Source organism: Episyrphus balteatus, chromosome 3, assembly GCF_945859705.1.
Source record: "Episyrphus balteatus chromosome 3, idEpiBalt1.1, whole genome shotgun sequence".
Classification (NCBI taxonomy): Eukaryota; Metazoa; Arthropoda; class Insecta; order Diptera; family Syrphidae; genus Episyrphus; species Episyrphus balteatus.
In genome coordinates, this window is record NC_079136.1 from 123,391,003 (window position 1) to 123,403,676 (window position 12,674).

The 12,674-nt window shown below is 30.3% G+C and overlaps 1 non-coding gene across 1 annotated transcript; it reads left to right on the forward strand.

The window, feature by feature from the left end:
- Positions 1-6,112: 6,112 nt before the first annotated feature.
- Positions 6,113-6,184, forward strand: Trnaq-uug (transfer RNA glutamine (anticodon UUG)). The gene has a single exon. It is a non-coding gene; the product is annotated as a tRNA-Gln (tRNA).
- The last annotated feature ends 6,490 nt before the right edge of the window (positions 6,185-12,674 follow it).

Sequence of the window (12,674 nt, forward strand, 5' to 3'; positions counted from 1 at the left end):
GATAATTTTTGTAACTAAATTCTAAGTTCTGTTGACTATGAACTCATATCTATAAACAAAAACATTTTGCGAGATTTTGGTCTGAAAATATCTGCTTCCGAAAATTTGAAAATAAAAAAATTTGGTTTCAAATATCTTAGCAACGAGACTTCGAAGGAAATTTTGTTTTTTTTATTTGTTAATAGAGCTTGAAAAGACCTTTCGTTTGATGTCTCATTTGACGGATTTGGGGGAAATTTTTGAAAATGTATTTTTTTCGGCAAGGGGTTAACCCTGGATTTTTTTTCGAAAATCTTAAAAAAATAGATTTGTAATTTGTCCACCTAAATGGATAGGCCTGATTATTGTGAACATACATATCTGTGTACCAAATCTTGTTCCAAGACATTGATCCGAAAATACAGCTTTCGAATGTAATCAAAAAAAAGTATTTCCATTGCAAATAATTCAGCAACCAAACGTGTAAGGGGCTTTTGGTTTTCAGTTATGAATAGAGCTTAAAGAAGCCTTTTTTTTTATATATCACTCCATGGATTTGTAGGAAATTTTTGAAAATGCCTATTTTTTTGGCAAGGGGTTAACCTGAGATTTTTTTCGAAAATCTGAAAAAAAAAAATAGATTTGTGATTTTTGTACCTTAATTCCTTGTCCTGTTGACTATGAACTCATATCTTTAAACAAAATTGTTTTGTGAGACTTTGGACCGAAAATATCTACTTTCGAAAATATGAAAAAAATAATTTTGGTTTCAAATAACTCAGGAACCAGACCTCGAAGAAAATGTTGGTTTTCATTCATTAATAGAACTTGAAGAGACCTTTCTTTTGATGATGGATTTGGGGTTAACCTTGGATTTTTTTCGAAAATCTGAAAAAATAGATTTGTAATTTTTGAACCTGAATGCATAGTCCTGTTTACTATAAACTCATATTTAAAAACAAAAACGTTTGTAAGAGACTTTAGTCCGAAAATATCCGCTTCCATATCCATTTATTATCCAATTTTGTTTAAGAAAATTTCAATATAAAATCAACAAAATGCAAAAATTGATATTAATGTATACCATTTTTTGTTTTTTTCTCTTTCCGAAATATCTACTTTGAAAGAAAAATTTCCAAAAATACTTTTAAGTACAAAAATTCTGAAAATTCGCTTCTCATCAGTGAATAAAAATAAACATTTGAATAAAAAAAAATAAATAAACCGATGTGGTGAAAGGACGGGCAGTAGTTGCAGTCACATTGACCAACAGTTTATAACCAAATCCACTCAACACAAAACTGTCATCCAAACACAAATTGATTTTTTCTTATCCTTAAGCATATTAAAACCTTCAACCTCCTTTCAGTTCGACTTGGCCATTTTAAATCATAAAGACTCCTTGTGAGATATTCCCAATTGACCACATGGCCACCACTATAGATAATTTTAACCACTGCAGGCTGTTAAAAACCAATAAAATTTCTATATTTATCCGCCATCTTGACGCTGTTGTAATATAATCGACCACGATGTTGTTGGCACACACAAGAAGGTGTTTTAATTCACCCACATCCGAAGGAATGTCATATTTTAATAGCCTCTTATAAAGTAGAGGGTTTTTTTTTTAGTCGGTCATAAAATTTGACACCTTTATGCTGAGAGTATTATTCGGGTGTATTTTTGCTGGCATTTAAAGTGAATTTATTAATTTACCTATTCGGAAAATTCTTGAATAAGCAGTTTTTTTGGCATTCAATAATTTCAGAAAGCTCATAATTTGTTTTTTAATTTTTTTATTTTGAGGTAGCTAAAGACGACAAGGGATGATATGACAATGGGCTCTGAAGATGAACACAAGTGAGCTGTAGTACCAAAAGGTAATAACTTGTTCAAGAATTAAAAAAAGACCACATTAAGATAGGAGACCATAGATTGGCTCCTTTGTTTCAAGCTTTCAAGTTAAATAATTCACACAGATGGTGGCGCCAAAATGTGTTTTTGTAATTTTTTTTTCTTTTTTTTTTTCCTTTCTTTCTTTTGTTTTGTTTTGTTTCTTTTGAGTGCTTCCATTGTGAACTAATTCACATTCAATTTGGCAAAAGTTTTTTTGTGGAAACAGAAGCAGTTTGTCGATTGGAGTAAAATAACTACTAAAACACTTTCTTAAGGACCCCTTACACGGCGAAATATTTTCTTTCTTTAGTCTAATAGTTTTTTTTTATAAGATTTTTAAACTTATTTTTATTTAAATTATTTTTGGGTTATAATTTTGTGTTGAATACTTTTTGTGATAAAAAAAAACAAACATGAAAAAAATAGTTTATGGTGTTTGCCTCCAGAGGCCGCAATATGAGATTTCATTCAACTTCACATATCCCTTAACCAACAGACAACCAGGACGCTTTCATCGATGTATCATTTGTCAAATTGCGATAAGTAGTTTAGAAGCTATGACGGAACAGATGAACACACAAAAGTCGGTTAGAAGAAAAAATCCCCTTCATGACGCCAATACATACGACCTCAGTTTCATACCTAATATAGGGGATATTATATTCTTTTTTTTTTGTATATATTGTCAACATCAGCTCCTTCTTTTTTTTTTGGCCATCCTTGATGACGATGAGTGCCTTCTAACCATTCAGACGAATATAATTGGTGGCAATTCGTTTGTGTTTGTGGCTACCAGACGAAACTAATGTGGTTGTTGGTGTTGTTGTTTATTTTTTGTTGTTGTTTATGTATAAACATAATATGCATCGGGTTGGCTGAGCAATTCAATTGAAATTTGTTTGGTTCTTGTGATGTGGTGTTGTTGGTCTGCAATATCTTCTCTGATTTGTAATTTTTTTTTTTTTGTTATTTCTTTTGTTTTTGTCACTGACAATTGAACACTTTGATGAAAGTTGATCGTAAATATCGATTTGAGTTTTGAAGTACCTTTTGTTGATTTTAAGAGCTAAAACAGATGGTCGAAGAGGTAATAAAATGTTTTTGAACTTGAACATTTTCTTAACCGAAATCTTATTGATGAACGAAGATAACAATAAATGTGCTGATTTTTGCACCACAATTTTTTAATTTTCTTGATTTGCTTACAAAAAATAAAACTATGTCGTTCAAGTTGCTTTGAAAAGACCTATTATTTTACAGACATACCTATAATAGTAAATTATAATCAATAAATTTATAAAAAAAAAAATAAATTAAAATTTCTTCAGTCGCTATTATGATACTTTTCTCACATAACTTGAAAAAAAAAAAAAAACACCCTTTCACCAAAAACATTTATGAAGACTTAAAAGATTCTTTGCCGAAAATTGAGAGGGGCCTGAAAATTGTATTGCATTTATAACGATTGCTTATTTGAGTATACCTATTTAATTTTAAAATTTAAAAACAAACCGAATTTCGGGAACTTTACCGCCCCCTATCTTCTCGAGTAGTCACTAAAGAGTTTCCAACCATGGAAGAGATGTTTTTTTTCCTATCTTAGGTGATAAAAGATAAAAATATTTCGTTTGAGCTCCTTGGCGAGGAGCGTGGTGACTGGTGAGTACCTATAGAAATACGTCCGCCAGAGGCATAGGTACGTTGAGCTGATGGGCCCCCCGGGGCTTAACAATTTTCTTTTTCTGTAAATCAAGTGAGACATCAAAAAAAGGTGTTTTTAACGTTCATAACTGAAAACCTAATGTTTCTTGAAAATCTGGTTGCTGAGTATTTTTTTTTTTTTTTTCAAAAACTGATGCTATTTCAACAAAAATAAAATGCACGACTGGGCCGCACGAACTTGCTCTTGTAGTTCAAAGTATCGATATCTAAAATATCTATTGGAAATTTATTTTCGTTTCGAGAAAAAAAATTAAACAAAATATAAAGTTAAAAAAATTTAATTTTTTAATTTTTTTTTCAAAAACTTTTTAAAGAATTTTTTTTTACATTTTAAGCCTAGTACGCAGCTGAAGCGAAACGAAAAATGTTCAAGTACCTATCCAAGTCGAAAACAAAAATGCTAACGAAAAAATATCTTCGAGTATTCTGACAAAGTCAAAATAAAAGAATTCCAAAATTAATTTAAAATCAAGAAAACCAACAGAAAATAATTTTAAAACAAGAAATAAATTAATTGAAAGCGAAAAAGACGGCAACACTGCTCTTGGAGTCAAGAAAAATGCACAGGACAATAAAAAGTAAGTGACAAATGAGTGAAAACTCTTCAATTTTTCGCTAGAGCAGCTGCGTCCTAAGAAACGAAAATCAAAACAAATTTTTCGTTCATCCTTTTGTTAACAAAATTTTGTATGGAAAATTTCGTTTCGCTTCAAATGCGTACTAAGCTTTACTTTTCAAAATGATGAGAAATAACTGTCTGTTAATTTTAAATATAATTATACATTATTATATTGTAATTGACTTATGCTTTGATGAAATATACGAACCTTAAAAATATGTCAATTTTTGCAAAAAACGGCAACGCCATATATCCGTTCTCGGCATTTTTTTGAGAAAAACTAAAAACGCGGTTTTGTTAAAATCAATAAGACTATTATGTACACCATTGCAATACCTCGAAAACGTTATATGGGAGATATGCGGTAAAAAGGAGATATTAAAAATATAAAAAAAACGGGTCTAGGGAACGGGTAAAAATCATCTGTACTAAGTTTTAAGCAAATCCATCCATCCGTTTAGGCCCTAGCTCGATGTACAGATGGACGCACAGACCGACACGGACGGCATGGAGAAAACCACTTTTTTTTTAACTTCTCCGTCATTGTAATGTTGGTTTTGATTAAAACCTCGAATTCTTGCCCTATCCTATAGTCTATAGAGCAAGTAAAAACAACTTCAGAAATTATGTTGTAGAAATAAAGGCGACCTAATTTTAAGTTTCAAAAGCATTTTTAAGGCAGAATCAAAGTTTAATTTAAAAAATAACGAGCTTAAAACATGATTTTTTGTTTTCTCTTGGGTGGTGGTCAAAAAATAACTAGAGAATAAAGTGAGTGCAATACACTTAAAAACTGCTTTGTTAGAAAGTAAAGTTTATTTAACAAAACACATGTCACTTGTCATTGTCATATAGTAGTTCTGCATGAAAAATTCCAATGTTCGATAGTAAACACGTAAGAAAACATTTATAAAACGAAAACATAGGGTGTTCTCTATTTTAATTTTCAAAACTAATAATGGAAGTGCAAGTAATATACAGGTCAAAAACGGACAATCCAATATAACATTGCTTCTAGCCGTGTAGTTGTCCAAATCTTTCCAATTTTTAATGTAAAAGAATCCATATTTATTGAGTTATTATATAAAAGGATAATAATTCAAAGTCCGTCACACTTTCAAGTCAAATGACTCAATGAATTTTTTAGTTAAATTTAGAACCACCCTGTGCAAATCCTCCCTTTCGACAAAAAAAAATAAAACTCATAAATCACTTTGAAAGCAGGAAAAACAGAAAAAGTATAAATCTTCTCACGTATGGCAGGACTTTTCTTTTCAATTGAGAAATCTAGGACATTCAAAAAGTACAAGAAATAAAAAAAAGGGTAAGAATTCAAGTCCCCAAAACTATAACAGGATATCATCCAAGTGCAAGCTTTTACTTTATACTTCACTTTTTCTCCAATATTTACAAAAAAAAAAAACAAGTCGAAAGGTATCTATTATCTGCTAGTAGATAAATAGAAAAAGTTAAAAATCTCAGCAAAGTTTTTTTTTTTTTCTTTATTTTATTTTTTGTTGGGGTGGAAAATGGCATTTGTCAGAAGCATTAAACTGCTATGTCGTTACCTCCCCGGATTTATCTATATCTCATCGCTCGCTCCCATCTTGTTAGCTATATGTCGTGTGTTTTTTGATATTGAAACATGAAAAAACCGTGGCATATAAAACATCTGTGTTTATTTTAAGAATTTTGAAAAAAAAAAAAACTACCAGAAGTGTGACGTGAGATATTGTATCTACTAAACTAAAACGAATGATACTTTTATGAGGTTTCTATTTTTGTTATGACAATTTTATAGGTAGGATATAGAAACACAAGTGTTTTGTTTTTAAGACAATAAAATAAATGTGTGAACTGGATTTGCTTGATTATAGGCAGTTGTATGCTCAGATCGGTTCTATGGTGTAATGGTTAGCACTCTGGACTTTGAATCCAGCGATCCGAGTTCAAATCTCGGTAGAACCTGAATTAAGCATTTTTTTTTTTGAAAAAAGTATTTTTTCTTTTGAAAAATTGAAATTGTGAACTCACAAAAATGTAAATCTTTGAAAACATAATTAGTACAGGTAAAAAAGTACATAAAATCAAGAAATAAAAAAAAAAATTGTTCCACTCATGAAACTTGTCAAAAAGTTTGCTTTTGGGATAAGAACCAAGTACAAAAAAAGTCTATAAAAAAAAGTTGGGTGGAAGGGTGTTTTTTTTTCGAAGAGACAGTAAAATCTGTAATTGGTCCCCAAAAGCCAATGATTCGCGTAAAACGTGTAAGAACTTATTTATAAATGTTTAATTTGTCATCAAAACCATAAATAAAATGAATCATTGGCTTTTTGGGACCAATTACAGATTTTACTGTCTCTTCGAAAAAAACACCCTTTCACCAAAATTTTTTTTAATGAAAACTCTTTATTCTTGCTTTCTATTCCAAAAATCAATGTTTTTACCAAATTTCATTAGGGTGACCCATCATTTTTGTTTTCACTCAAAAAAAACACCCTGTTAACCATGATATTTTTATAGACACTTAAGATTCTTGTTTCTTATCTTAAAAGTAACATAATTGCTAAATTTCAATAGGGTACCACTAATATTACTCTAGTATTTCACACTTTTTCAAATAAACCCATATTTTCTTTACTTCGAAAAAAACACCCTTTCACGTAAAAAAAATGTATAGACTTACATTATTCGTAGTACAGATGGGAAAGAGAACATATTTAATGAATTTCGTAAGGGTACCATTTATACCATTGATTTTATCGGACTTATCGCGGATTTTTCCCTATTTCCCAAAAAAACACCCTTTAACCTAAAATATTTGTATAGACTTTTTGAGTTCTTGCTTTTTGTTATAAATGAAACATTTTTACAAATTTTCATTGGTGTAACAATTTTTTCGTAGGTTTTGTGGTACTATTTCCGAATTTCATCATTTCTTGAAAAAAAAAACACCCTTTCACTCAAAATAATTTTTACTTTTTATAGATTCTTAATTCTTATACCAATCAAAACTATTTCATCAAGTTTTAAAAATTAATAAAATATAAGTTAGCTGTTATGATAACTTTCTCACACACAACTTAACCTATTAAAAAAAAACACCCTTTCAACCAAAATATTTTAAAAAACTTTATGAATCCTTTGTCTCTGTTTTATCTTAAACCTTCATCCCAAATTTTGTCAGTGTAACATGTTTTTCACATTGGTTTCAATATGGTTTTTTCCAAGTTGACTTCCATCTTAAATTAAGCGGAAATTCACTTAATTTTTCATGAAAATGATGATAACAGGAAGATTTTCATCTTAAATTTAGTGGATTTCCCCTTAATTTAAAACGGAAGTGATCTTGGCAAAAAACCATGCACAGATTCGCTTTATAGTCTAGTGCATTTATGATGTTCATATATTGGCGACCCAGCAGTTTGTACCACCCCCAAATTTTGTTTGCTCATTCCATAGAGCATTGGCTGGATATCATTACTCTGATTTTTCGCACTTGCGAAATTCACCTTTCAGCCACCATCTTGGATTTTCGTTTTTGTTGAATATCTCGATTTCTATTTATCCTACATAAAAGTTGTACAAACAAAAAAGTTAGGAAATTAAATTTCGCGTCCTTTATGTTAAGAACAATTTTTCAATTTTCTGAATATTAAAAAAGTTACAAGCCATAAAAGTAAAAAAAAAAAGAAAAAAAATGACAATTTTAAAGTTTTGAGCACTTTTTATCAAAATTATGAAAAAATGTTCCGAGAAAAGATTATTTGGCTTAACATTCTCTACAACTTTGCTATACAACTTTTTTTGTATCGCTATAATAAATAAAGTTATTAATACTTTTTTGTTAAAGAATACCCCTTTTTTACGAAATGAAGAGACTTAAATATAAAAAAATTGTAGGTTCTGAATATTTTCTTGCAACATAAAGCTATAAAATACTCACTTATCATTTAAAACTCAAGATTCGGAAAAAAAATTAAAAAAAAAAGTAAAGATAAAAAACACAAACAAAAAAGAGCATTTTTTTTAACAAAAAAAGTATTAATAACTTTTGTATTTATAGCGATACAAAAATATATATCTTATATTTTTGCTTATTCGATTTCAACGAAACTTTTTGTGAGGAAGCATTTATACAATTTAAATATAACCCAAAAAACAAATTTCCAAAAAAATAATTTTTGGATTTTTAAAAAAATTTTGAAATTTTTTTTTTGAAAAATCAAATTTTCGAAAACGGGACATTGAATTTTTTTGAAATTTTGTTTATAGATGTTCATTAGTGATTTCTACAAAATGGCATACCAATTTTATTTTTAAACATTTTTTCCAAAAAATTATTTTTAAAAAATTAGTTTTTTAAAAAATGGCTTTAACGATTTTGAAAATTTTTTTTCCAAAAATGCATCTTAACATATCAATCAAAACTGCATACTTGTTTTGGAGGGCAATTTGATTTCAGATTTTATTTTATTTTTTTAAAAAACGAATTTTATTTTTTTTTTCCAAATTTCTACATAACAATTCTTAAAAATTTAAGCAACTTTAACTCTAAGAGCAAATTTTGCCCTAAATGTCGGCTCTTCTCCAATATCAATTTTTTTTTAAATTTAGATCCAGCTTTTAAAATCTACAAGTAGACTTACATAAAAGTGCTTTAAACTGCAAGAGCAAGTACGTGCGACCCCAGTCGTGCATTTTATTTTAAATGTTCTTTAAATTTAAAAAAAACTCTTACGAATTTGTATGATGTCTCAAAGTTTTCAGATATTGCAATTACTGAGTGTAATTAAATTTTTCGAAACTTATATAGGTAGGTAGTTTGCTATATGAATAATGCTCAAATGTCTCGTCTTGCATATTCTTATTCATGCATAATTATTATAATGTGAATAAGCTCTCACAAGCTTAAAAATTTCACGGAAATGGTTATTTTAAAAAATAAACAAAAAAAAAAAAAAAAAAAATTGGAACAAGATGAACTCCATCTCCCGCAGGTTATTTTGTTAAGTTTTCTTACTTGGATAAAAAAAAAACTGTAACATTTTCCATTCAAAACCTCATCAACATACAAAAGCTTAAGATATACTACAAATCTTCTTGCACTCGTAGGTAGAATATATAGTTCATAGCCATGCTCGAGGTAAACCACCATCATACACTCCTCGGAGTTCAATGACTTCTTCGAAATTAATAGCACACCCATTCATTTCTGCGAGCTCATTCATTCCGCGCTACAAAAAACAAAAAAAAAAAACCCATACCAACTTCAACTTTTGCACAAAAACATCATTTATCCTTATGAGCAATTAAAAAAAAAAAAACTTCTCTCGTCCCTCTCTGCACTCAGAGATTCATCTAGAGAAGAATGCACGTTCCTTCCATTCATTTTGCATTTGTTTATTTTTTACCCTCTGCCTGCACCCTTCCACCCACTTCATATCTGTTTGTTTGTGTGTGTTTTCATAGATGATAGCTTTTTTAGTTTAAATATCTTTTTTTTTTTTTTTCAAGGACCTCACTGGCACACAAACCGACCACATTAAATAAAACCACGTTCACGATAGATACTCTACTCTTGTCGTCCTATAATTTCCCCAACAGTTTGACAAAGCAAACAACATTCTTCGGTTTGCTTTCTATAGATACTCTGGAATAGAAAAAAAAAAAAAATAGTTTAGTAAACATTATTTGTGCCACGCATTTTATAAACCATCATCATGCGCTCAGAGTCAAGCGAGAGTCCTCGTCCTAGTTTTGATCCTTTGCCCAGTGCCATCGTCGTCATCATCATCATCATCATCCACATTTCTGCCGTTGCACTCCTTGTTAATTACTTTTCGCTACTTTGAATGGGCGCGCATTTTGTTTCATTGCATTTTTACCCCCAACCCCTCTTACATTGAACATCCCATTGCACAAGGATTCGGTCGCGGACCAGGACTCTAGCAGGACCGGGCAGAACGCAGTCTATATTTGATGATATGGATAAAAGTGTGCGGGAGAGAGGTAAAACCGTCAACGACGAATATCAAACGGAAGTGGATTTCCATCAAACTAATTGCAAAATATTTCCCTGCACCGCAGAAAAAAGCCCTCATGTTACTCCACCGCTCATCAACCTCATCGCTGTATCCTGTTCAATGGTCCTTATAATAAAAATAAATAAGTCGAAAGATAGACACCAAACAGACAGACAGACAGAGTTTAAAGTGCATTCAACAACCAAAATGATGGGTTGATGATGTTCCACTTGATCGTCTTCTACAAGGACCTTTTTTTTTTTTTTGAAGGAGTAGCTAGGTACCTAGGTTTTTTTTCTTATTTTTTTCTAAGAAAACTTTGGAAATGATATATTTTCCTCCTCGAATATAGAATGGAAATGGGAAATGTTACGTGATAAGAATATTTTTTTAAAAACTTTTTGAGAAGATTCTGAGCTGTTGACGGTTGGAGATGAATTTAATGGCTTGTTGCCAGAGGTAACAAACGTGTTGTCAAGTTCTTTTCAATAATCCTGCTGGATTTATCAAAGAGAGTTGCTTTTAATGATGGGTAAAGTTGTCTCATGGTGTAAGACTTAAATCAAAAAGTGGTTAAACACCGGAGTAAATATAAAAAATAAATATAAAAAAAAACCTTTCGTTGTGTCGGAAAATTTCGCCGTACTACTGCCGCAACCGCCGCACCATGAAAAATAAAAAAAAGCTATCCGACGAGAATAATATTAGAACCCGCTTGTGCGGCGGAGTAGAAATTTTGTATCATAGTGCGGCAGTGGTGCGGTGTAATAGTTATTTTTGAACATGGGTGCGGCTGTAGTGCGGCGCACAGTGGTGCCTTTGGTGCTTTTTGACGTCAAAATTCATTTGCGCTGCCATTTCTTGATGAAATGTCATGAAATCTGGTACACTGAAAAATATTAGTATGGAAAATACGAAAAATTTATCAACTTTTTTGCATTCAAAATGGTGTCTCCAAAATGGTGGTAGAATTAGTCTTTAAATAGAAGTTTCTTTTCTGAAAATACTAATAAGCTAGAAATTTGGCTTGATTCACGTCAAATAGGTGTTGGATCTTAGATTTAGGATTCATAGATTCGTATTCCATAACAAAAATCAAAAAAATTTGAAAACAATGTCCAAAAAGTGCTAAAACACACTTTTAGCTTTCTAATTAGTAATAGTTATTACTCTATTTCATGGATATATTTTTTAAATTGGAACAATATCGACGACTCTTCTATTTGGGGTTATATGGTTGCCAACTATGTTTTTAAGTAAATATGAGAAAACATGATATAATGACAAATTTCAATATTCAATAAAACTGCGAATTAATTTTTTCGGTGAACCAAAATACACTTTTTTAATAGATTTTAATATTCTAAAATCAAATCCGAAGTCAAAAAAAAAAAAATTTAAGACTTAACATTTCAAAATAAAGGTCACTTTATCTCTATGCAAAACTGAAAACCAGAAGTTTCTTCGAGATTTATGGTTTCTGAGTTATTTCAAACCAAATATTAATTTTTTTATACATTCGGAAGCAGTTTTTTTTTCTCTCAAAACGTTTTTGTTTAGTGCTATGTGTGTTCATAATTAATTATATAAATTATAAAATCTTATTTTTTCAGATTTTCGAAAAAAATCCAAGGTACCTCTTGCTGAAAAAGATGTATTTTTATAATTTCCTCCAAATTCATTGAGTGATATATCAAAAGAAAGTTCTCTCTTATCTCAATTCATAACTGAAAACCAAAAGTTTTTTGGAGGTTTAGTTGCTGAGTTATTGCAAACCAAATATTGTTTTTATTGCATTCGGAAGCAGATTTTTTTTCGGATTTAAGTCTCGATACAAGTTTTTGTTTACAGACATGAGTTCACAGTGAACAGGCCTATGCGGCCTGTTCAGATTTCAGATTTTCGAACAAAATCCAAGGCAAAAAAAAACTAATTTTTCAAAAATTTCCTCAAAATCCATCAATTGATACATTAAAAGAAAGGTTTCTCTAAACTCTATTTCTAACTGAAAACCAAAAGTTTCTTGAAAGTCTGGTTGCTGAGTTATTGTACACTTCGCGTCACTTGAATAGAAACAACATTTTTTCTTTAGAAAATAGCGATTGGCGCTTTGGTGAGGTAACTTAGTAGATTTTTGGTTTTGCATTTTCAAAGAGAAACTTTTAACAAACAATGTTGTAAAAACAAAAAACCCAAAACAGAAACCGTATGGCTTCTAGTTGCGTTTTTTCGCATTACCTCACAAAAAACAGTGTTTTTTTTGCGTCACTTGAATAGAAACAAGCTCTTAAATTAGATAAAAATGATGAAAAATCATGGACAACACTAATTTTAGTAAAGCAGTCTTAAACTTTGACATTATTTGCACATTATAACCAATTATGGGCTACGAGCTACCATTAGGCATCACAGAAAATGCATAAATAGCAGCT